The sequence below is a fragment of the Diceros bicornis genome, chromosome 33 (assembly GCF_020826845.1).
Source record: "Diceros bicornis minor isolate mBicDic1 chromosome 33, mDicBic1.mat.cur, whole genome shotgun sequence".
Classification (NCBI taxonomy): domain Eukaryota; kingdom Metazoa; phylum Chordata; class Mammalia; order Perissodactyla; family Rhinocerotidae; genus Diceros; species Diceros bicornis.
In genome coordinates this window covers 22,336,299-22,361,472 of record NC_080772.1, presented here as the reverse complement: position 1 = coordinate 22,361,472, position 25,174 = coordinate 22,336,299, and the positions used below count along the sequence as shown (strand labels likewise).

The 25,174-nt window shown below is 37.4% G+C and overlaps 1 protein-coding gene across 13 annotated transcripts in view; it reads left to right on the top strand.

Annotated features, from left to right (window-relative positions):
- Window positions 1-25,174, top strand: part of NCOA2 (nuclear receptor coactivator 2) — a 282,839-nt gene that overhangs the window by 56,822 nt on the left and 200,843 nt on the right. Inside the window, exon 1 of one of the 13 annotated variants that reach the window (XM_058528855.1) lies at window positions 22,501-23,063. The exons of the other annotated variants lie outside the window; for them this stretch is intronic. The gene's annotated coding sequence lies outside the window, so the exon portion shown is untranslated. Of the gene's footprint in view, window positions 1-22,500; window positions 23,064-25,174 lie in introns of those variants that run through there. 13 annotated transcript variants of the gene reach the window in all.

The following is a 25,174-nucleotide window of genomic DNA, read 5'->3' as shown; positions in this document are numbered from 1 at the left end:
GATGATGTTTCATGTGAAGTATTAGGTATATTATTGACTTCTGTAGTAGTAAAGATAACAAACTTTAAAAAAATACTTCAAATCCTAGTGTCATTCCAAAAAAATTAATTTTTTTAAAGGAAAGAATCCCAGGAGCTTTGTTATTGTTCTTTGGAAGTTACTGTCATAGAAAAGAAGAGATCCGTATTGAATGAAAAGTTTTTGTATACAGGCATGCCTTGTTTTATTAACAGTGCCTCACTTGATTGCGCTTCGCAGCTATTGTGTTTTTTACAAATTGAAGGTTTGTGGTAATCCTGCCTGGAGCAAGTCTATCAGCACTGTTTTTCCAACAGCATTTGCTCACTTTGTGTCTCTGTCACATTTTGGTAATTTCGCAACATTTCAGACTTTTTCATTGTTATTATATTTGTTATGGTGATCTGTGATCTTTGATGTTACTATTGTAACTGTTTTGGGGCACCGTGAACCACGCCCACATAAAACAACCAGCTTAATCCGATAAATGTTGTGTGTGTTCTGACTGCTCCACCAACTGGCCATTCCCCTCTCTCTCTCCCTCTCCTCGAGCCTCCCTACTCCCTGAGACACAACAATATTGAAGTTAGGCCAATTAATAACCCTTCAGTGGCCTTGAAGTGTTTGCGTGAAAGGGAGAGTCGCACGTCTCTCATTTTAAATCAAAAGCTAGAAATGATGAAGCTTAGTGAGGAAGGCATGTTGAAAGCTGAGATAGGCCAAAAGCTAGGCCCCTTGTGCCAAACAGTTAGCCAAATTGTGAATGCAAAGGAAAAATTCTTGAAGGAAATTAAAAGTGCTACTCCGGTGAACACATGAATATAGGAAAGCGAAACAGACTTATTGCTGATGTGGAGAAAGTTTTAGTGGTCTGGATAGAAGACCAAAGCAGCCACAACATTCCCTTAATCCAAAGCCTAATCCAGAGCAAGAGCCTAACTCGCTTCAATTCTGTGAAGGCTGAGAGAGGTGAGGAAGCTGCAGAAGAGAAGTCTGAAGCCAGCAGAGGTTGGTTCATGAGGTTTAAGGAAAGAAGCCGTCTTCATAACATCAAAGTGCGAGGTGAAGCAGCAAGTGCTGAGGTAGAAGCTGCGGCTAGTTATCCAGACAGTCTAGCTGAGATCATTGGTGAAGGTGGCTACACTAAACAACAGATTTTCACTGTAGATGAAACAGCCTTCTACTGGAAGAAGATGCCACCTAGGACTTTCATAGCTAGAGAGAAGTCAATGCCTGGCTTCAAAGCTTCAAGGGCAGGCTGGCTCTCTTGTGAGGGGCTAATGCAGCGGGTGACTTGAAGTTGAAGCCAATGTGCATTTACCATTCCGAAGATCCTAAGGCCCTTAAAAATTATGCTAGATCTAGTCTGCTTGCGCTCCATAAATGGAACTACAAAGCTTGAATGACAGCATATCTGTATACAACACGGTTTACTGAATATTTTTAAGGCCACTCTTGAGACCTACTGCTCAGAAAAAAGATTCCTTTCAAAATGTGCCTGCTCATTGACAATGCACGTAGTTATCCAAGAGCTTTGACGGAGATGTGCAATGAGATTAACGTTGTTTTTATGCCTGCTAACACAACATCCATTCTGCAGCCCATGGACTAAGGGGTAATTTTGACTTTCACGTCTTATTATTTAAGAAATACATTTCATTAGGCTATAGCTGCCACAGATAATGATTCCTCTGATGGATCTGGGCCAAGTAAATGGAAAACCTTCTGGAAAGGATTCACCATTCTAGATGCCATTAAGAACATTTGTGATTTATGGGAAGAGGTGAAAGTATCAACATTAACAGGAGTTTGGAAGAAGTTGATTCCAGCCTTCATGGGTGACTCTGACGGGTTCAGGACTTCAGAGGAGGAAGTAACTGCAGATGTGGTGGAAACTGCAAGAGAACCAGAACTGGAAGAGGAGCCTGAGATGTGACTGAACGGCGGAAATCTCATGATCAAACTTGAACAGATGAGGCGTTGCTTCTTGGGGAGGAGCAAAGAAAGTGGTTTCTTGAGCTGGAACCTACTCCTGGTGAAGATGCTGTGAAGACTGTGGAAATGACAACACAGGATTTAGAATATTGCATAAACTTAGTTGATGAAGCAGCAGTAGGGTTTGAGAGGACTGACTTCAATTTTGAAAGAAGTTCTACTGTGGGTAAAGTGTTATTAAACAGCATCACGTGCTACAGAGAAATCGTTTGTGAAAGGAAGAGTCAATCCATGCGGCAAACTTCATTGTTGTCTTATTTTAAGAAATTGCTAGAGCCACCCCAGCCTTCAGCAACTACTACCCTGCTCAGTCAGCAGCCATCAACATGGAGGCAAGACCCTCCACGGGCAAAAAGATTACAACTTGCTGAAGGCTCGGGTGATGGTTAGCATTTTTTACCAATAAAGTGTTTTTTTTTTTTTTTTGGTGAGGAAGGTTGGCCCTGAGCTAATATCTGTTGCCAGTCTTCCTCTATTTTGTGTATGGGATGCCACCACAGCATGGCTTGATGTGCGGTGTGTAGGTCCACGCCCAGGATCCAAACCTGCGAACACTGGGCCACCGAAGAGGAGCGCGTGAACTTAACCACTATGCCACTGGGCCAGCCCCATAAAATATTTTTTAATTAAGTAGTGTACATTGTTTTCTTAGACATAATGCTAATGAACACTTAATAGCCTATAGTACAGTGTAAACATAACTTTTTATATGCACTGGGAAACCAAAAATTTGTGTGATTAGCTTTATTGCAATATTCGCTTTATTCTGGTGACCTGGAACCAAATGCACAGTATCTTCGAGGTGTGCCTGTAATTGAAATGTAACATTTGCACAAAATACATTGAGGAGACAACACGGTATTGAACATCTGTCTATTAAATGGAATGCATCTGAGTACTGGAAAATTTGGCCTAAAGTATTTCTTTTGTCCCTTCTATATTTATCTGCTGGTGTTGTGGAAAGTCATGTAGCTTATTTCCCATACTGTGTTTCACCAGAAGTTAGAATTCACTAATTAAAAGAATATAAACAAGTATGAAGCTAGCAAGCAATATTTTAAATACTAAATAGGAACATTCATGAGTAATATCTGTTTTCTTTGTTAAAACAAGATTTATTAGGAATTAACAAATCAGTTAAGGCACTTGTTTTTTCCTGGGCGTGCATCATTGCAATACAGTCTTACTGACTTGTTAGTTTTGGATAGTTAAATTTGTGGTTATGCATGTGTATACTGAGCAGTGTACACATTTACACATTGTTTGAGGTACCAGGACTTCGTTGTGCCGTGCAGTGTTGGCCATTTTTGTAGAACTTAAGCTACCTGTTTATTTTACAAACACTTGTATAGTGTGTGCCATGGGACAAGCATTGTGCTAAGTGCTTCATCAATGTTGCTCATTTACTTAAAGCCTGGTAACAATACCATGAAGTGGGTGTGATTGTTACCCCTATTTTGCAGGTGGCGCACAGAGGTTAGGTAACTTGCCTAAGGTCCCACAGCTAGTGTGTGGAGAGCCACTGTTGGAATCTCAGCGGTCTGCCTCAGGGTTTGTGCTCTGAATCGCTATCTTCTGTTGCCTATCCAGACAGATCTTTCTTGGAAAGTTGAGTCCAAATTCTTTCCTTTGTTAGACCCCTTCTTCCCTTGCTTTCGCTGACTGGACAAGGGAGCCTGGGAGGGACTTGTTGGCAGCAATTACTTCTTACCATCTTGCTCTTCTAGATGTTTGGAAAGCAGGCAATGTGACAGCTTCTGACTGTGAGTGACCCTGGTCTGGCTTTGTGAGCAGCAGTTAGCAAATTCTCGTTCTGCAGTAGAAACTTGCCTGTATCAAGAACGAATTCTACCCTTTCATCCTGGAGATCTGGGGCTAAGAATGAGGGCTGTATTCAAGTTAATGGGAGAACCTAGGAATATGGAAGAAGAGAGAGAGAGACAGTACTGTTTCCTGATGGAAAATACGAGCCCCATATTGAATATCACAAGTGCCAGTGCTAAAGGAGCTGCTTTTCTCAAGGATGACTTTTCTAATAATGCTCCAGGACGGGCAATAGCAGGGATTTATTTATTTGTTTGAGTATGATTAGTGATTCTCCTCAGCAATGCTGGGGAGGCCAGCATTGTGTGTGTGTGTGTGTGTGTGTGTGTGTGTACACATGTACATAGGCATTACTCTTATAGTTGTCAATTTTTGGTCCATACCAGGTACTAAAAAATATTAATGAACTCATGTTAGCACTAAGCACTAATTTTTTTGTGTGAGCAGCTCCTGGTCCGTGGCATCTTTATACATATAAACCTGTCTCCATCACTATTTGTAAGGGACACTTCTTTTCTCTCAGTTTCAGCTGCTTCGTAGGATGACTTTCCCTTTTATGTACCTTTATTCTCCACAGTGACTTTTGGGTTATCTTCATTTGTACACCTATGTTCATAGCAGCCTTATTCATCATAGCCAAAAGATGAAAGCAACTCAGTGTTTATTGACAGATGAATGGATAAACAAATTTGGTATGTACATAAAATGGCACACTATTCAGCCTTAAAAAGGAAGGCAATTCTGACCTGCTACAACATGGGTGAACCTTGAGGACACTATGCTAAGTGACATAAGCCAGTCACAAAAAGACAAATACTGAATGATTCCACTGGTATGAGGTACCTAGAGTAGTTAAATTCATAGAGACAGAAAGTAGAATGGTGATTCCTAGGGGCAGTGGGTAGTGAGGAGGGGGGAATGAGAAGTTATTTAATGGACATAGAGTTTCTTTTGCAAGGCAAAAAGTTTTGTAGTTTGGTTGCATAACAATGTGAGTGCATTTAAAACTACTGAACTGTACACATAAAAATGGTTAAAATGGTAAATTTTATGTGTATTTTACTGTAATTAAAACAACAACAACAACAAGGCCTTGAGATCTGGTATAGAAGCTGTTTAGCTGTTTTAGTGTAGTGCTTTAATTGACAGACAGACACTTCTTGGAAGCAGCTGGCTCTACCATGGTTGAGAGCAACTGGCTCAGCTCTGCTTTCTAGAGAACAGACGTTGTGGTGTGAGAGTGTACGTGTTCACGTCATTCCAGAAAAAGCTTGTGGTAGTTGAAGGAAGGGGTAATGAGCAGGTAAGGGGGTCAATGTGAGCAGAGCTCATGGAAACGGGAATGAGTGGAACATGTGCAGGGTGACTGAGAAAATGACCCTGGTTAATGTAGGTAGAGATAACTGATCTGACCAGAGCAGAACGAATATATTAAGTGCTGTCAATATTCTCCATTTTTTAAAGTTTCTACTTTTTGATAATCCAAATTTTGTCATTTTGCTTATATTTTATTTCTGACCACATCTACCAGGTAGAGTGATGGCGTCTGTCAAGGATCCAGATACATTCCATTCATCGGTATTTATTATATCAGGTATTTCAAAGAAGGTACTGTGCTATAAGTTATTAGGATTGATATAAAGAACAAGCCAGAACTCCCTGCCCTTAAGAGCTTCACCTTCTAAAAGAGAAGATAAGATGTGTGGACTAGTATAACTAAAATACAAGACAGAGTCTGATAAAAAGTATAAAGAAAGTTTTGTGGAAACAGACTAGAGAGATCTACTTATCAGAAGTGTGGTCAAGGAAGGAGCAGAACCTGGCAAGACGGGAAGGATGTTAATAGGTAGGGATAATGGAGATGCGGATCCCAGGTGAACCCTAGGACACAGATAGATACGGGAAAGGCCCTGGTGGTCTCTGCTAGGAAAGGCAAAGAGCTCGGTGTCGTTAGAGAACAGGTACATGTGGGTTGTAGTAAGAAGAAGACACCAAAGAGAGTTTGGGGCCAGATCATGGAGAATTTTGAATGTCTTGTTAAAGAGTTTGAACTTAATTTCGTAAGCAGTGAGGGGCTGTTGAAGGTTTTTTAATTTGGGAATGACGTGTGTTGACACCATCAGAGGTCATGCTGACCGGTGCAGTGTTAGGAGGCAGGACGGCTGACTTGGTCCAGTTTGTGATTTCTTATAGAGGCTGATTCGGTTCTTTGGTGTCCATCTGAAGTAGGAAATCAGGCTGGATAAATAAATAGGAAGGATACAAATTAGGTCTTAAAAGTTAGGCAGAGGTGTTAAGAATTGATTCAGTTCACAATATAGAGCCATTGAGAGAGTTTGACTTGATAAAAGCTACTTTAAAGATTAGTTAGGCAGCAGTGTATAGAATGGATTATATAAACGAGAGAGACTATTTAGTTCAAAGGTTACTGAAGGGTGAAATTATGAAGGCCTGGACTAGGATAGTGGCAGCAGAAACAAAAAGAGGAGAGGATTGGCATAGAAGTAGAGGAAATGGAGGAAGGAAGGAAGGAAGAAGTGAATTCACAATTAATAGGCATATTTTATGTACAGAGTATTTACTGCATGACAGTTTAACTGAACAGTACTACCTACTCTTAGAAGATAGGTGTGCCATATTGGTTAGGCAAGGGGCACGTTGTCATGAAATAGCCTGAGTGAAGAATCTTGGCTTGAGCAAGCTGATGGAGGGTCCTAGGTGGCATTTAGGGCTGCAGAATTGGCAAGTGCAGATAGTGGTCCCCATCAGTGTACTGGATTTGTTGGCTGTGTCCGTAGATGCGCCTAGGCCAGTGATTCTCAAACCTCCATGCCTTGGCACACTAATGAACTGCCAACCCTTCAGAAACGTGCTATGAGATTTTGTGTAAACTTTTTGCTGCACATGGATATTGACATGGTGTGGCAGTGTGTGAAAGAGAATCTAACTGAGCAGGTTACTCACTGTGGTGGGGGAGAAGGGCAGTGATTGCTGTTCCTGAGAAAGAAGGTTAACCTCACAGGCCAGTGCTGAGGACAGAGCAGTGGTTAGTGCCTTACACTTGCCCTCTGAGGGTTCAGGAGACCCTTCTACTCCAGGAGCACCGCAGAGCTGAAGGGGATCTGGGACTGACGCAGCCGTGGGGTGATTTTATTGCACTGAGATACACATCGGTGTAATAGTGAACGCTCCTGATTATTCTTGACTTCGTTCAGTTTGCTTTTATGTCTTTTAATTCATTCACGTCGGCTATTAAAGTCAAGTCCAGGGGCTGGCTCAGTGGCATAGTGGTTAAGTTCAAGCATTCCACTTCCGCGGCAGCCCGGGGTTCGCCGGTTCGGATCCCGGGTGCGGACCTACTCACGGCTCATCGAGCCCTGCTGAGGCGGCGTCCCACATAGAAGAGCTACAGCTCTACCACTATGATACACAACTGTGTACTGGGGCTTTGGGGAGAAAAAAGAGAAAGAGGAAGATTGGCAACAGATGTTAGTGCAGGGTCAATCTTCCTCAAAAAAAAAAAAAAAAAGCCTTTAAAAAAGAAATAATACTGGGCCGGCCCCGTGGCTTAGTGGTTAAGTGCGTGCGCTCCACTGCTGGTGGCCCAGGTTCGGATCCCGGGCGCGCACCGACGCACCGCTTCTCCGGCCATGCTGAGGCCGCGTCCCACATACAGCAACTAGAAGGATATGCAGCTATGACATACAACTATCTACTGGGGCTTTGGGGAAAAGAAAATAAATAAAATTATAAAAAAAAAAAAAAGAAATAATAAAGTCCATTCTGTGAACATGCCCTGCAAGCAGTTGGTGAAGAGCAGTCCTACCAGCTCTTGGGTAAAGGCTGCAACCAGATATGGGAGTGGATAAAGGCAGAGTGAAAAGAAAACGGAATTTGGAATATGAAGTCTTAGGTTTGAATCCTTGGTTTGCCACTAGCAGCGAGACCCTAGGGAAGTTATTGAAACTCAGTTCTCTCCATTTCTTTGTAAAATGAAGGTAATAATATTTACCTTTCAGTCCTGCTCTGATGACTTGAGGTAATGACCGTGTACTCTGTGAATACAAATAATTTATTCCCCGTCTCCAACATGTGATATCAGTGCTTTTTACTCCTCTGTGGGTTAAGCAAGCACATCCCAGCTTTTGTACAGCGTGTGTTTCTCTGAACTGTGGACTCCTGGAGTTTGATCTGAAAAGATTAAATGGACTTACAGTGTTCAGAGCACAGAAGCGAGCACTGGTCACTTGTGTGTTATTTAAAATGGAAAAAAGTTAATTTGATTGAAGCATTAAAATTTGCTGTTAAAGCCTATTTAAATTGTAATATATCTTATGTCATATACCTTACACACTATAAGGTTTCTTTTTTTAACACCCCCCCCCCAAAAAAAAAAAACAGCAGCAACAGCAACAAAACTTATGACTAAAATAGTCCTAAAATAGTCAAAGGGGATTTTGGCAGAATTTCCTATCAACTTCCACAGAAAAAGACTCATTTTTATATCTCGAATTAGGAATAAGTTGGGAAAAAGTTTTAGTCAGACCGGAATTCTTGAAATAGACTCAGAATCATATTGTAATATATTGTGGTATTGTGGAACATATTCAAGTGTGGGTGGTTTTCTTTTAATTATTGAGCATAGTTTTAAACCTGCTTACAAATCTAGCCATTTTAATTCACAGTAGGCTAAACTTGGCACAGATATTCTCTGTTCAAACAAGTGTAGTTGTGTTTTTTAGCTGAAAAAATGGACTAGCTTTTTTGTTTTAATTCCTAGAGATTTAAAAAAATTTGGAGTATTTACTTTGTCCAGTTTTAGCTACAAGCAATTGTGTTGGCTTCATCCCCAGCTCTTGCTAATTCCAGTTACTGTTTACTATGTGCTTGTGTTTTTAGTCAAATCGTTGATTTACAAGGCTTAAAATGGCTTCCATCATCACATAGTGACTGCTTTTCATGAGTATTGTTTTTTGAAACCTTAATAAAGGAATTTATGTAACATGAATATAAAAGTAAATCTTGTTGACCTTAAGGGGACTTTTGCATTCTAACCTTTTCAGCATCTCTATTAATGTCATGACGTAAGTAATGGCTTATTGTTTAAAACTGTAATTTGTCTCTGTGTGTGAAAATGCATTTTTTTCATATTGCCTTTGCTGAGACTATAAGATCTTAGTGATTTTGTTAACAATGTATTTGATTGCTGCCTCATTGAATATGAGATTTTGCTTTAGAAAATTTACATGTAAGCATTTAAAGATAAAACTTAAATGAAAATTAAAGCTTAGCTTAAAATGAACTTGGATAAAGTCTGATTTTAACTTTGCTTTCTCTGGTAGTATGTAGTTTAATGCCAGAAAAAAATGTAGATTTAAAAATAACATCAAAGTGTTATGCTTTTAAAAAGTTGACACAAATTAATATGTAGCAGCAATTTTAGACATTTTAGCTTAAGGAAGGAATATCTCAGTTACTTATAGCTATAAATTTTCTTAGTGAACTGAAGAAAACTGTAAAAAGAAAAACATCTCTCTATAATTTATATAGTTGTAATAGTTTTTCAGATTAGTTAAAAATTTTTAGTAGCATTATATAATTTGAGCAAGCTAGAATTTTGAGTTAGAATAAATTCAAATACCCGAACAAGCTGTAGTAAAAATTCGAAGATTGAAATGATTTTTTGTGATTACTTACGTGCTGCACTCTATTGTGTTAGATTATTTTAAGCTTTATACTTTACTTCAGCATTCTGGCCCTACATTGGTCAGTAAAAGTTAGATTCTGTTTTTTATTTTGTTTTAGTAAGGAAGCTTTATGCTGTTGTGTCTATATGCAGAAACAATTTAAAAGTAAATAATTTTACTTTTGACCATTATTATAAGAGAAAAATCCAGGAAATAAAATGTGAAAAATATAATACCTTTGCTAAAGTTGTAATTTAAACATGGAGTTTGCTTTTTATAGTTAAAAGCTATGCTCTTATGATTAATTCAGGATGTAAATAAATCCTTCCTTGTGTTAGAACTATTTTCTTTGCTTATTGTTCTTAAGTAAATGAGAGTACGAGAGGCTTTAAAACAAATTAGCTAATTGAAAGTTTTTATTTAGGAGAGAAAAATCACTGTATTAATTTCTTATGTGTTTGCTTTGCATAACTGCCTTTTCCAGATAACTGAAGATAACCAACCCTTAGGTGTTATAATTGCTTTTATTTTATCTAACCACTTAAACTGGAAATCTTTCCTAAGTGTGTTGTACACATTCATGCCTTTTAAGATTATGTAAAAATAATTTATCCTTCTCTTTTCACTTGACATGGGTTTTTGACTTGTGTTCGGCTTTTTGCTTTTATACTATATGGCATCACACTTTCCCGAATTTTAATTTTTTTGTCTGATTTTTTTCCTTGACTGTCAGCTATTGCTCTTTACTATTGGCATTCATAAATCCTTTCACCATGTTCTTCTTTTGATGCAAATAAGAAACCAAGTAATAAAAACAGTTACTATTTTTTGAATGTTCTATAATCTTAATATCAACTTGTGTCAAAGGTATAACCATCGTATAAAGGAAAAAAGTCAGGTTTAGAGAGGGTGAATAACTTATCGAAAGTGAAGAAGCCAGTAAGTGGGAAGATGGACTATGACTGAGATGAGTTTTTATATGTGTGTAAATATATATATATGTATAACCTTTGTATAGACCATTTCCAGCACCCCAGAAGGTTCTCTTGTGTGCCCCCTTCCGTTAGTGTCTCCCTAAAGATAACTACTCTTCTGGTCTTGATCCCCACAGATGGAGCTTTATCCCCCCTTTGATTAGTTTTGCCTATTCTCAAACTTTATAAAAATTGAATCATATAGAATGTACTCTTTGGTGTCAGGCTTCTTTTGCCCAGCATTACATCTGTGAGATTCATCCGTGTTGCAGCGTATAGTGTTAGTTGCTTCTTTTTTGTTGCTGTGTAGTGTTCCATTGTATGAATATATTAAAATTTATGAATTAATTTTGTTGATGGGCATTTGAGTCCCTTTCCATTTTGGCTATTATGAATAAAGCTGCTGTGAACATGCTGATACATGTTTTTGGTTTTATACATGTTTTAGTGTTCACTTCTCTCAGATAGATACCTAAGATTGAAATTGCTAGGTCTTGGGTATAATAATATATGTTGAGCTTTAGTAGGTACTGCCAATCAGTTTTTCAAGCGTTTGTGCAAGTTTACAATCTCACCAACAATGTATGCGGGTTGTAGTTGCTCAGTGTATTCATCATATGTTGATATTGTCAGTCCTACTAATCTTTCCCCTTTCTTTTTAATTTTAATTATTCTGGCAGAATATCTAGTTTGATATCAGGGAAATGCAAATTAAAAGTTACATTTTAGGGCCGGCCCCGTGGCTTAGCGGTTAAGTGCACGCGCTCCGCTGCTGGCGGCCCGGGTTCGGATCCCAGGCGTGCACCGACGCACCGCTTCTCCGGCCATGCTGAGGCCGCGTCCCACATACAGCAACTAGAAGGATGTGCAGCTATGACATACAACTATCTACTGGGGCTTTGGGGAAAACAAAGGAGGAGGATTGGCAATAGATGTTAGCTCAGAGCTGGTCTTCCTCAGCAAAAAGAGGAGGATTAGCATGGATGTTAGCTCAGGGCTGATCTTCCTCTCACACACACAAAAAAAGTTACCTTTTATTTTATTTTTTTAATTTTATTTATTTATTTTTCCCCCAAAGCCCCAGTAGATAGTTGTATGTCATAGCTGCACATCCTTCTAGTTGCTGTATGTGGGACGCGGCCTCAGCGTGGCTGGAAAAGCGGTGCGTCTGTGCACTCCCGGGATCCGAACCCGGGCCACCAGCAGCGGAGCGTGCGCACTTAACCGCTAAGCCACAGGGCTGGCCCAAAAGTTACATTTTAGAGTGAAAAAATATTTAATACGAAAAGTATTTTTCTTATTCATATATAGAGATTAATCGTTGTCTGCATGGTCTTTAATGTTGCCAAGATTGTTTTTCCCTTATTCCCTGTTTTTATAAGCAAGCCTTGATTGATTGCTTGTTTAATCACTGATATTACTAAAGTTTTTCCTATAATAAGGACAAGTACAGTATTCTAGAAACCACTTGTTTCATTTCAAATTTTATTTATGGAAATTTAAAAAGGAATTTAAGATGGTAAAGATCTTTATACAAGGAATCAAGTTTATAAATGATGTCTACAAAGGAGACTTGGAGAGAACAAGAAAGATTGTATCCAGGAGTGTCAAACTTACAAATTGTCTGGTAGAAGAACTCAGTAAAGACCTTTATAACTGAAAAATCAAAGTCTTTTTTTTTTTTTTTTTGCATCGAATATAGCAATTACATATAATCAATAAGACTTTATCTAGAATTTTATTCATTGGCTGGTTTCCATAGTCTTACAGTAAGTTAATCTGCTAAAAATTGCTTGAATGGATTACTTCTTGTTTTTCCAAGTTCATGCAAGTGACACGTGTTTGGCTTTCCTGTGTGAGTCTCAGGTACGCTGATTAGTCAGGCGGTCTCATCTGAAACTAATGTATAATAGTGCTAAGTTGTATGACTTGCCATACCAGTTTCACAGTGTTTTTGTTTTGCTCAAGTAGATGAAAGGTTTATTTAAGTGTGACCACACTGGTCCTGCATTCCTGGTGATCTTGGTAGGTTAATGACAATCTTTGTCATAGAAATCAGGAAATGTGGGTTGAGCCTCTGGGATGCATGTAATCGGTTCATTAAAATGCTGTGTCCCAAAGGACCGGAGATTGTTGGAAGCACTTGGTAGGTAATGCTGCTTTAAAAACCTGTCTGTCTGTCTGTCTTCGTTCTGTTTTTTTAAACTCTTTTAATATATCAGTATTTAATTATATTATGTACTGTATGATTGTTTTCTCCAGTAAGATTAAAAATGATGTTGGAAATCCAGGTAAATTTCTTTCTGCAATTTAATAGATTTGTTTTAGCTGGAATGTTTTGGTTAGCCGTGAACACAGTCATGTTGTCGGATTGTACTGCTGCTTTGTTTAACTGGTTGGCTTTTAACTAAATTAACTTTGTCAGTCAGTGTTGTGATTGATGCCACTATTTGTTTATTTTTTGTTATAGAGAATGGGTTGAAGAATGGTTTAAAATAAATATCCTTGAAATACAATCAGTTAAAGCAGTTTGGTATTTAGCAAGCTTTGAGGTACCCTTTGGACAGAATTTGAATAGCTTGTAGTATATTATGGATTTTGTAAGAATTTCAGGATAAATGTAGATTTGTGTTTGTGAGGAGAGGAGATCTACTGCAATCCTGCTTTCTGTCGAGTCTTCTTTTCCCAGGCATACTGTACTCAATTTGTTTCAGGTGTATTCCTTACATAATACCATTGTTCAAAATGTAAAGGAATAGATGGCAAGATTGTTGTTGACGTGTGCTTGTGTGTAAGGAAGGAGATGACGCAGAGCGGAATGTATTCATCTCCTTGAGCAGACTTCAAGAGTGTATGTAATCTTGTAATAGGAACGGACAAATTTGAAGTTAGGCCAGGGAAGCTTCAGCAAAGGCAGTGAAGTGGGCTAGCTGCTGGTAGAGAGCCGTCGGGACGGGACTGAGTGAGTTACTGATTGTCCTATCCAAGGGGGCCGTCTCTGGAGAAACCCAGTAAATAAGTTCTTTATTAGAACCTCGGTAAGATAGCCAAGGCCGTTTCTTTTTTTAAGGCGATTTCTGCCTTTTGTAAGTCAGTGTTGAGTTTGTGGACTACCACCAATAAACTTACAGTTTAAAACCACTGACGGCTGAATATCTCATCAGCTCTCTTGTTCCACCTTTTGTGCCTCTGGAGATCATATGATGGTGGGAATAGCTTAGAGCCACCAATGTGCTTAGGAGTGAATCTGCATGAGGGACGCGGGCCCTTCACTAGCTCTTGGTCTTAAAATCTTCAACATTGGGTCACTGAGGATATGACCAACAATGTGCTTCACCATATATAAGTAACATAAGAAACGAAAATCTTGGTATCAGTTTTCCTGGTGTGAACCTTCTGTATTACAGATAATTTTATAAACGACATGCCCTTTAAATTCCTTAAGGTCTCTATTTAGTCCTGGGAGTCACAGCGCTGGCGCTCGCACCCTGCTTTCTCTCTCCGTGATGAGATGTGAAGAGCAGAAGGGTCAGTTTTCCATGACTGTATTTGTATTAATTTTATTGCTGTCACTATTTTGAACTAATAGCAGTGAAATACCTGTATCCTTTTACAAAATGTAGGAAAACTTAAATAAGAGTAAGAGCATATGTGCTTTATACACGTATGTATACAGACTAATATGTATCTGATGGTAACTTAATTATTAAGGGTAAGAACGTGTACTTTATGTGCTTATACATACACAGACTCACAGTTTGTGTCTAAGTACTTGACAACTTGGAAAATAGTACTACATTGAACTGCATCATGGGTTTTAGGAAGAACTGAGAAAAATATTATTAAGAACAGTTGGAGTTGCTGTGGAACTCTGTTAAACCTTAATCCAGTATTTTCGGCTTGTCTTGCCAGTTATGGGGAGGTAAAGAGACATATAGGCTGCCTTTCTGGTGGCTCCATTTGAGTGTCTCTGCCACTAGAGTGGTGGCTGTGTCCCAGGGAGAGCAGTGGGCTGCTTAGGATGTTGGTGGTAATGGCCTCCGTTTATGAGGCGAAGAGGTACAGGTGACTAAGCTTTGGCCAGAAAGACCAGAATGCTAGACCAAGTTAATGAGCCACCTGTGTCAGAGATTTTGCGGGAAAGCTGTCTCATTTTAGCCTCTGTGAAGAATAGATTAGATTCTTCCATAAAAAATACAACTGAAAACTGCAGTAAGATACCATTTTTCTAGCTATCAAATTAGTCAAATGAAGGAATGAATGAGAGTCTGCCCTTTGTTAATTAGGTTGTGATTAAAGAGCATTTTCATGAACTACTGAACTTACATGAACTACTACTGTTTGTGGTATAAATTGATATTTTCTGAAAATCACTTTGGCTTCATGTATCAGGAGCCTTACAATCTCAATCAATCATATTTTTTGACCTAGGAATGCCACTCCTGATATTCTGTTTCAAGGAAGTAGTTGTGTATCCAGATGAAGATTTGTGTATAGAGGTTTCCATCATTCACAGTTTCTATAAACAGTGAACCAATGGAAACAGTGCTGTTTAACAGGGAAGAAATGGTTGAGTAAATGATAATACATTCTTACAATAGCAACAACAATAATGGTAAGGGAAAATAGCAGAGTAGTAAATTGTTATATAGAATTACATTTAATCATGTTTAAAGATATGGATAGAAAAACACCTGAAAGAAATAAACTAAATGAAAATATTAGCTAAACTATTAACAAAAGGCGCTTCAGGGGTATGGGTTGGTAGTGAACATTATTTCCCTGTTTATACTTTTCTCTATTTTCCGAAATGAACATTTGTTTATTTTGTAGTCTTAAGAAGGAAAATCTAAAAACAACAGAGTGACTAATAACTTCATTAAAGGAAGAAAAGTGGAACTGACTTCCTTTGAAAGAGCTGCTCCAGGGGGCTGGCCCAGTGGCATCAGCCATTAAGTGCGCGCGCTCCGCTGCGTCGGCTCGGGTTCGCCGGTTCGGATCCCGGGCGCGCATCTACACACTGCTTGTCAAGCCATGCTGTGGCAGTGTCCCATATAACGTGGAGGAAGATGGGCATGGATGTTAGCCCAGGGCCAGTCTTCCTCAGCAAAAAAGAGAAGGATTGGCAGATGTTAGTTAGGGCCAATCTTCCTCACAAAAAAAAAAAAAGAAAGAAAGAGCTGCTCCAGATCGGAGCCAGTTTGGAAGCAGAAGACCTGTTCTAACATCTCTATGGAGCAAGTTCAGGGATAGCAAAATCTTCTTGGAATGAGTAAGAGAGGGTATTGATTTTCTTTTAGAGATTATTGATCTATAGAATACATCCCATAAGGGTAAAGGTAATATTAATTAATACAACTTTTTTATACCTTCTGGCACCTGGTGCTTGATAAATTCGTTGGAAATAAGTGAATGAAAGTTTGCACTAGATTTTGGACACAAGTTGACAAGCTAAACCTGAGTGTATCCTTTTGGAGTTAGCATATATATTGATAAGATGGAGAAGATAGAGAAATTTGCAGTGGAATAATCACCAGCTTACTTGGTATATTTTGTTCTAAGAATGTGTATGTTAGGCGTATGCATGTCCATCTTGAAAAATGGAATGCTTTATTATTTAAGACAGATTTGGAGAGGGAGAGAAAATAGTTGTCGAGCTAGTTAGGTGGCATGTGGGACCAGTCATGGGGGCAGGGAGGGTCTGGGCCCAGGAAGCAGGACCCTGAATTGCTCAGGGAAGGTGTTCATCCCCACGGAAGATCAAGATTGCTCTGGGAATACTGTTAACTTGCCTTGTAATATTTAAACAATTGTGTGTACATATACATATTATACTTTAAATTTTGGCCCTTTTGGATTCATTTTATTTTTTCGTAGAAAATCAGAAAGTTATAAACCCATAGACTCACATCAAATGACAGGAAGGTTAAAGATAGTTTGGTAGGCAGTATTGAGTGAGACAACGTTATAATCATATAATCAGCAAAAACCCATTGTTTTTAAGAAACTTGGTCCTGGTAATAAATTAAGTATCCCCAGGCAATGATTTTTCCCCCAGGTTGAATAATTAGCAAAGAAGTTAATGTATCAAATATTCATTTTTAAATTTTATTAAATTTCCAGATTAGGCTATTATTATTCTATCAGTAACCTTTTCAAAGTTGGCTAATTTTATTCTTTTCCTACCCTAGATAATTTTGCTTTTCATTATGAAAATTACTTAATGTTTCATCCTATGTTGATGGGCTTTCTTACTTTTGCTACATTTGATGTCCAAAGTGTAATTTATATTTATAACTGCCTCTTATCTATTAGTCATCCATTATATTCTCTCTTGTTTTTAAAACATAGCAAAACTGACTGACTCAAAGAAGCTTTTCTAATTAACATCAGTTCATTCTGCGTAACCATCTTTAGCCAACCGTTATACTAAGAAATATTATATTTTCCTACATTTTTCTTTAGTTTCTTTTTTGTTCCTTTTGATGGTAAACTCTTTGAGGGCAGGGATTAAGTTTGATCATTGATGTGTCTGCCAAGTTTCCAGTATGCAGTTGTATACAGAGTGGACTCAATAAATACTCACTGACTAGCTGTTGAAAAATTTGATGCAGCCTCCCAAAGTGTTTAGCATAGTTTGAGTAGTTGATGTATTAGTTAAATCTGACTCAGTAATGGGCAGTCCTAGTATTTCAAGTAGCGATGGAATACCTGCTTGCCTCTAACTAACGTCAAGAAAGTACCTAATAGAAGAGTCTTATGACACAGCCTGATGACAGAGATGCTATCTGGACTTTGTGGAACCTAGAAGTACAAGTCTGAAAACATCTTTAATACAAATTCTTTGTGCTATTTCTGAAGGTCCTGAGCACTTCTCTTTTGTGGCTATTAGTAGGAGTTAGTTGCTTGATCTCTGCAACTTCAATAATGGTTATAATAATTGCTATAATTATCAAGCACATACTATGGGCCAGACCCTTCCGTGTTTTCTTATTTACTCTCTTAAAGACTCAACATGGTATATATTATTACTATTTTATGGGTGGAGAAACTAAGGCAGAGAGATGTTAATTAAGTTGTCCAGGTTCATACACATGGAAAATGGCAGATGTCAATATTTGTACTATGATCTGTTGGGTTCCAAAATTTATATGAATTTTACTATGTCTTAATACCTCTCAGGGATGAGGATACTAGAGGAAAAACTGTACTTAAATTCAAATATTGGAGCTAGCTGTTAATATTTTGAATAATACTAATAAATGCTCATATTGTTCTTACAGTGTTGCTTATAATCATATAATAACTGATGTCTTGCTTATTGAAATCTACAGTTTTCTGTACTTAGAATGAATGTTTTCTAAGTGAAAAGGAAGCTCATAACATTTATCTGTATCATTTGTGTTATAATAATCACTACTGTTTATCTTAAATATCAGTAAATCTTTATAATAGGAATGAACTCATATTAATAGTCTTGATTGAGACTTAGAGGCCTAATGGCTTTGTTGAAAGAAGCAAATTTCAGTAAGAACTAAAAGTGCTAAAGTGCTTAAATGCTAAAAATATTGTTATCAGTGTACCTAGATTTAATGGAAAACATGATGATTTTCTTACCGCTATATTTAGGTGATGTGGTGGAATAGATAACTTATTGGTAGTTTACAGATAGATTTATTCACTTGGTCATTACCTCCCCTCAAAGCTATATTTTATAACTTAGAGGAAAGCATAATCTAGGAATCGAATTTATAAAGTATATTCTAGCTAAAAGAAAAAAGATTCCTGGTACAACAATAGGAAACTTCAAACCTCATAGGAAAGAAGGCTGTTTTACTTCCTGTTTGGTTAAGAATAGCTTAGTAAGACTACTTCCTCTGTGAGGAGGAAAATGGACGTAGCACAGCCAGCTCCTCAGGTGCCTACTCAAATCTCTTTTGGATGAGTAATTTCTTGAATGTTCTGAAAACAAAACCAGGGTGCTCTTTAAAGGCTTCTGTGGGGATTGAGATGAAGTGTTTGGGATTTGTGTCAGAAGGTTCTAGCTTCTTGGAGATGGTCAAGGTGGTTTCGTAGGGAACACTCCCAGGGCTTGGTGAAAACACGTTGCCTTTAAAACAGATCCTTAAACAACCCTTGAGCCCTTGTAAACCAAGTTCAGTCTCCAAATCTAATAAGACCTTCTTTTCAACCACATGGTATGTTGACTTCGAGAGGAAACTGGACTCGTATTCACACAAGCATAGTTAACCCAGAGCAGATTTGACTTTGGGCATATCTCTGGATTATTTCTGAAGGTGGTACTGCATTCTCCAGCATGATTCTATACGTCACTTGTGTGACTTTCCCTAGAAGGCATGTCTGTACTTTTCAATACTTTGGACAGTTCATTATTAACTAAAGAGGCCCACATTCAAAGCAATGTTTCTTTAGGATTTTTCTATAAAAGTTATAATCATCTATTTAGCTGAGTTTCTGGCCGCCACGATGTTATACCCCAGCAGGGCATTGTCTCATCAGAATCAGAGCAGGGCTCAGTTCAGGACTGAGACCTACTGATTTCTCTTACTATCTTGGTTCCTATCTGGAAAGCTTTCAAGACTGCCAGCTGTGTGGCCTGTTTGAAAGCACAAGGCTTGTGGCAGGAATGTGGGTTTACCCTATTAGTGTTGCAAAATCACTTCTTATGTAGAGAATCTTACTCTTCTCCTGCCTCTTATAGTCTGGTTTTAGATTATTTTTCTTGTGGTTTTGGTTTGTGAGTGTGTACTCATGGCTTTCATTTCCTTTATTCCTTTCCCTTCCTTCACACAGACAACGAAGAAGGGAATAATTATGAGATATTTTTGTATTGGTTTGCATTGTCAAGCTATATAGGCAGCTTCCCTTTTGTCTTATAGAAAATAAACCCAGGATAGTTAAAATATTTGAAATCATTAGTTTTAACTTACTGTCTCAACAATTCTTTCATTGTTTTGGTTTAAATATAACTATTGATAATATGGTTATAATTTAGAATGTGTGGACGTTAAAGAATTTACCCATAATGGCACCATCCTTACATGACCACTTTTACTGTTTGAGTGTATTTTTTTAGGTCTCTAAGAGTTTATTCTATTTGTTTTGTTTTCTGAGTGCTTTTACTGGGAATGAAATTCATAGATGGGAATTCTACCTCATTTTCTCAACCCTTTTTTTCCTTAGAGGTGTTGAATGCCCAAAAAAATAGCCAAAATAAAAGAGGAAGAAATCACAGATGGGAGGACTTTTGTATTATCAACAAGCTAGATGACCAACCCTTTAAATCAAATATCTTACCTGATTTCTGTAAGAGATAATCAAGACAAGACTGTGAGGCACAATGCGTTGTCTTCCTTAGCACTCCAAAACTTATTCACCCACCAGCATTTTGTTGAACATGTTGGAGATCTGGGCATTCCAATGAAAAGGCTCCGATGTGTAGGAGTGAGTGGTATCAGTCCCCCTAGGGTTTATCATTTCTGCCCTCCTTTTGGATAAGAGGAGTTGATCCAAATTGAAGGACTTGAAGGAAATGTCCTCTGAGAGCACTGATTACAGATCAAACTACATTTCTGTAGTCTGCCCAAAGGGAACATATCAGTGGGAAATGGTTAAATTCTCAAAGTTAGAAGGCGTGTCATTGATTACAGCTGAGAAAAACAGTGGTTCTTCTTCACACATATAACAATACAATTTTAATATTCTTAAAAAAGCTTAACTATTGATGAAAACCAGTTTCAGAATGCTTAAATGTCAATCTTTTCCATTAGACTTATTTTTTTTAATTATATTTTACCTTTAGGAAATAAATGCTGTTTGGTTCCATATTTAAAGAGCATTTCAAGACCCTCGCCAGTGTTTTACTTGAAATGAACTGAAGGTAAATAAATATTAGAGGGTTTTTGTTCCATTTTAACAGTCTGCAAAGTGCATATTTCTTCAGTTATTTCCCTCATAGAGGCTTATTATGTCCTGGGGTTTGGGTGGTTTCATCTTTTTAATGTGACTTTCCAAAAAATGCTGTTTTTTATTATTTCTTAAGTGGTTTTAGACTTGTATTATTCCTTAATCTAGCACTTGGAGTCTAAACTCATTTTCAGAAAGGTGACTTTTATTCCACAGCCGAAAATAGGATAGCTATAGGTTGGTGAAGCATACTATACTTTGATACCTTTTTGTGAATCTTTTTGTGGTATTCCATGCTTTATGTTAAAATATGATTTGTGGGCAAGGAAGTGGCTTTTGAGATTTACTCTGTATCTGAGAACTGTTTATGGCCTAGTTAACAGAATTACCTTCTAAATTCTAAAATGGATATGAGAGAGAGGGCAGAGAGACCTGTGTAAACATTTAAGGACTAGGAAGAACTGAAATATCTAAAGTCTTCGCTGACTGCTTCTATCCCTAAAAAAATTTTTTTTGACGTACCTTTAAAAACATATACACGACTTACTCTGCTATAATTTCTTTCATTTTTAAACAGAAATTTGATTTGTGAATTACATAAACATTAAATTTCTTATATGTGAGGGGAAGGGTGAGGTTTGAGACTAGAACCCACAATATCTTATTTTCTCAAGATAGCTCTTTTCAGTCTCCCATGTTACCCCTATTACCAGTGACAAGTCATACCTCTTTGCCTGAAGTGGTAAGTTATACCACTTTTAAAATACCGTTACTAAAAACAGCTCAAGTTTCTAAGCTGCCTTACATTTTCAAAAGCATTTGAAAGTATTTTTGGACTTGCTAAACATTATTAGATGGAAGTAAAAAGAAAGTGTGTTTGGTTAATTTGCATTAAGGAACTCATAGTTGTCTGGAGAAAGGGTTAGAAATGTCTAAGTCCTTTGGGTCTTAAATAAATTCATCAAGTATCATAAAATCGTGAGCAGCAGATAAATTCGAATTAGCTAATTAACCTTTGCCTCAGAGTTTGCTATTTTATAAATAGGACAAAAACCACGCTTATAGTTACTTTCATGTTACTGTTAGGTTAACTGGGCTCAATGATTAAATAATTTGACTTACCGTTTACCTGTAAATGTTTGCTCCCAATTTTAGACAAAAATCCCTATAATGGTTTAAGATTGTTTCAAATGCTATTTCTCTAATGAACGTTGTCCCCCAATTGCCTGTTTTTTTGCTAATACGTGTTCAAAGTGTACACATCCCTCTGAGTTGAGGTCTCCTCTCGGGTTCTTCAGTATCAGTGCTGGGTCTCTGATTTGGCTTGACTACTGGAGGAAAGCTTTTAATATGATGTCATTTGTGTCACTGAGAGTAAACTTTAAGATTTTGAAAAGATTTTTACCATAGTTCCTCTATTCCGTGTGGATATTGATTGTAAAGTACAATATTGGATTAGCAACTTTTTGGGAAAAATAAAAAGAAACACTGTCACATTAAATGTACAAATTGTAAGATACTTCACCTTCACAGAAAATATGAAAATATGTATGCTCAGGAAGTAAGGAAAAACTTTTTGCATTTTATTTAACAAATGATTATATTTTAAAAATGTACAGAAGTATTTTCCAAGATGGGCTCGTTGGAACAAAAGTGCTTTAGAATGTCAATTGGTATTTTTAGAAAGTCTGAAATATATATTGATCAACAAATTTGTGAAATGCTATATTAAATTAAAAAGCTCATGTGCATTGTTAATCTACAGATATTCTGAAACTTATTTTAGTATGGACCCTGTTTTGTCAAGGAGTATACATCAATTTAGGAAACACTGATATATAGTAATATGTTTATAACATGTTTGGGCCACTGGGATTTTCTTATTCCAGGAATCTTGAAAATAATTTTGAGACATAAAGGCCTAAAATTGTATCATCTGAGGGAATTTAAGACATACAACATTGCGAAAGAAACAATGTAGAAACAATAACACCATATTTTTTTTATCTTTCTTACTGATATATAATTTATTTGGTAGTTTTTGTGGATGTAAAAATGGCTTTTTCGGGAATTTGAGCGCTGAACTAGGAGTCAGAAGACCTGATTTCTAGGCTTTTTTTGCCTGAGTGACTTTAATCAAATCACATAACCTCACTGAGCCTCCCTTTTGACATTTGCCTAATGCATGTAATAATTACAGACTCAGTCTACCTCACAGAACTGTTGTGAAGATAAAATAAAAGCCATCTATCTGTCGGTGTTTGAAACTTGTAAAGTGTTGAGGGAAATAATTGTGCCTTAATTAAGCAGATGGAAGATGTGGGTGCCTTTAAACCCTATTTGTTGAGACTAATGGCTCTTTTTTGAGGATGGTGGAATTTTTTAGAGCTAAAGTGGTGTTTGGAGATAATTGTGCCACTCTTTCTTTGTATCATTGAGGAAACTGAAACAACCGAGAGATGTTAAGTAATTGGCCTTGAGTCTCGTAGGGAGATCCAAGAAGAGGGCCAGGTCTCCTGACGCGCTCTCAATGCCATGCCGGCCTCCAGACCAGCCTAGAAGAGGGGAACAAGGAGCTACCTGTTAAGTCAGATATTCTTGAGTATCTTCCTCCCAGATATTGTTACTTTTTATAATGGTATGTTACTATTATCATTTTTAAGTTCCTAATTATGTTCTTGTTCAGTATTCTGTTTTGGCTTCAGGGTATATTTTGGCTAAAATATTGATGAATTACTTCTTAGGAATGAGAATTTTTTTCTCTTTTGTGTCATGTTTTAAAAAAATTCTGACAAATTTTCGTGTAATGTGCTAAAATTTCAATTATGAGAGAAAAGATAAACACAAGGCTGTTTATAATCTAGGTTACTGTTTTATTGTCACTTAACCTTTACTATTTTGACGTTTAGAGCACGTAAAATTTGTTAAGATACCCCCACCACCGTTCCTCTTTTAGTGTTTTGAGGAGAAAATGAGAAGGTATGTTTGTTTGTTTGTGATTGCTTTTGAAAACGTTATCCCTTTTTTCTTTGCCTCAAGTATTTACTAAGACAGAAAAAAGCGTTGCTTATTTTTATTGGCTACACTTAACACATTTATTTCCCAGTTATTTTTTTATCAGTCAACATGCATTTGCTAAGTGCCTTCTGCAGAGGCATTGTGCTCGGTGCTGAAGATTTGAAGACATACTATGGCCTTTGGCCCAAGAGGCCGTGAACGTACTTATTTACTGTTTTATTCTTTTACAATGTGAGATCAAACATTTTCCCGTGTTTAAAAATATGTGGTGGAATAACTTTCTCTATTTGTGTTCTTTTGGCTTCATGTGAAATTTGAATAGAGAAATACTGCAAATAGAAAAAGTGTGAATAATTTTGGAACCCTGAGAATAATATTATGAAAGGTTAAATTGTCTATGCTTTAATAAAAGAAGCAGTTAAAATTATTTTAGTCACTGGAATAGTAAGTGTGTTTGTTTAAACTGTAGCACACCTAGACAGAAATAAATCTTGTTAAAACAGCGGCTTACTACTGCCTTACTTGCTTTTGCCCATTCTGGGTCCCAGAATCTTGACTGCAGTAAAGTAGAAAAGGTCTACTCAGCACATTTGTAATAATATCTTTAAAAGGTTCTTTAACCTGATACTTTATGAAGAAAAAATAAAAAAGATTAGTTACGCATGCCTTGAATTTATAGTCTGAAATAAGAACCCAAACATTTTATTATATACTGTAGTTAACTAAAGCATGATTAGATACTACAAACTACAAATGACCTTTTGTGGGATTTTGATTCAATCTTCACTTGCTTCTCATAGACGAACTCACACCCTACCCTGGGTCACTCTGTGAGATCAGTCTGCGTTTGAATTTGATCTGAATTGTTAGTTATGCTATTTTTTGTGAAAAACATTAAAAAGTATACAAGAGGACACTATGATACATAGTACTTTCTGGTCTGTAAGTTCTTTGAAGTCAGGATTTTTTTTTTTTTTTAAACCATCTCCAGAGACTGTATATATCCCTGTTTATGGGTCCTGGTATTATAAATATTTGTTGGATAAATAAATGAATGGATGGATTTATATTTATCTTTATGCATTATATTTCTCTTTCGTGTCTGATGCCATTCTGGTTTCCAGCTAGTCTACGTGAGGCATTTCTTTTTTGCTTTAAGATCTTTATTACTATTTATGAAAAGCTATTAGTTTTTATTCTGGTTGTCTATTTCTTAAAACAACAACATATTATATCTCGTAATTCTGTGGGTTAGGAATTTGGACTGGGCATAGCAGGGCTGCTTGTCTCCACTCCATGATGTGGAGTCTCAGGTGGGATGACCGAGAACTGTTAGGGGCTAGCACAGCTTGGGGCTGGCTGGGCATCCCATTCCTTTCTTTCACATGGCTTCTCCACATGCTAGGTTGGACTTCCTCAGAGTATGGTGGCTTCAAGGCAGTCAGACATCTGTAGCTGCTTAGGACTTTAAGATAAAGGGTCCCAGAATCCCAGGCTGAAGCTTCAAGGCTCAGAAGTTCCAGAATATCACTTCTGCCACAGTCTGTTGGTCAAGCCAATCACTAAGGCAGCCCCAGTTTCAAGGGGAGGGCAATTAGACTTAATTTCTCAGTGGAAGGAGTAGCAGAGAGTTTATTGCTTGTCATTAGTCTTCCACAGTTTCTGTTCTTTATATATTACTTGTCATCATTATTATTAACTTTATTAGGCTGTGGTTTATTCTAGGATGTT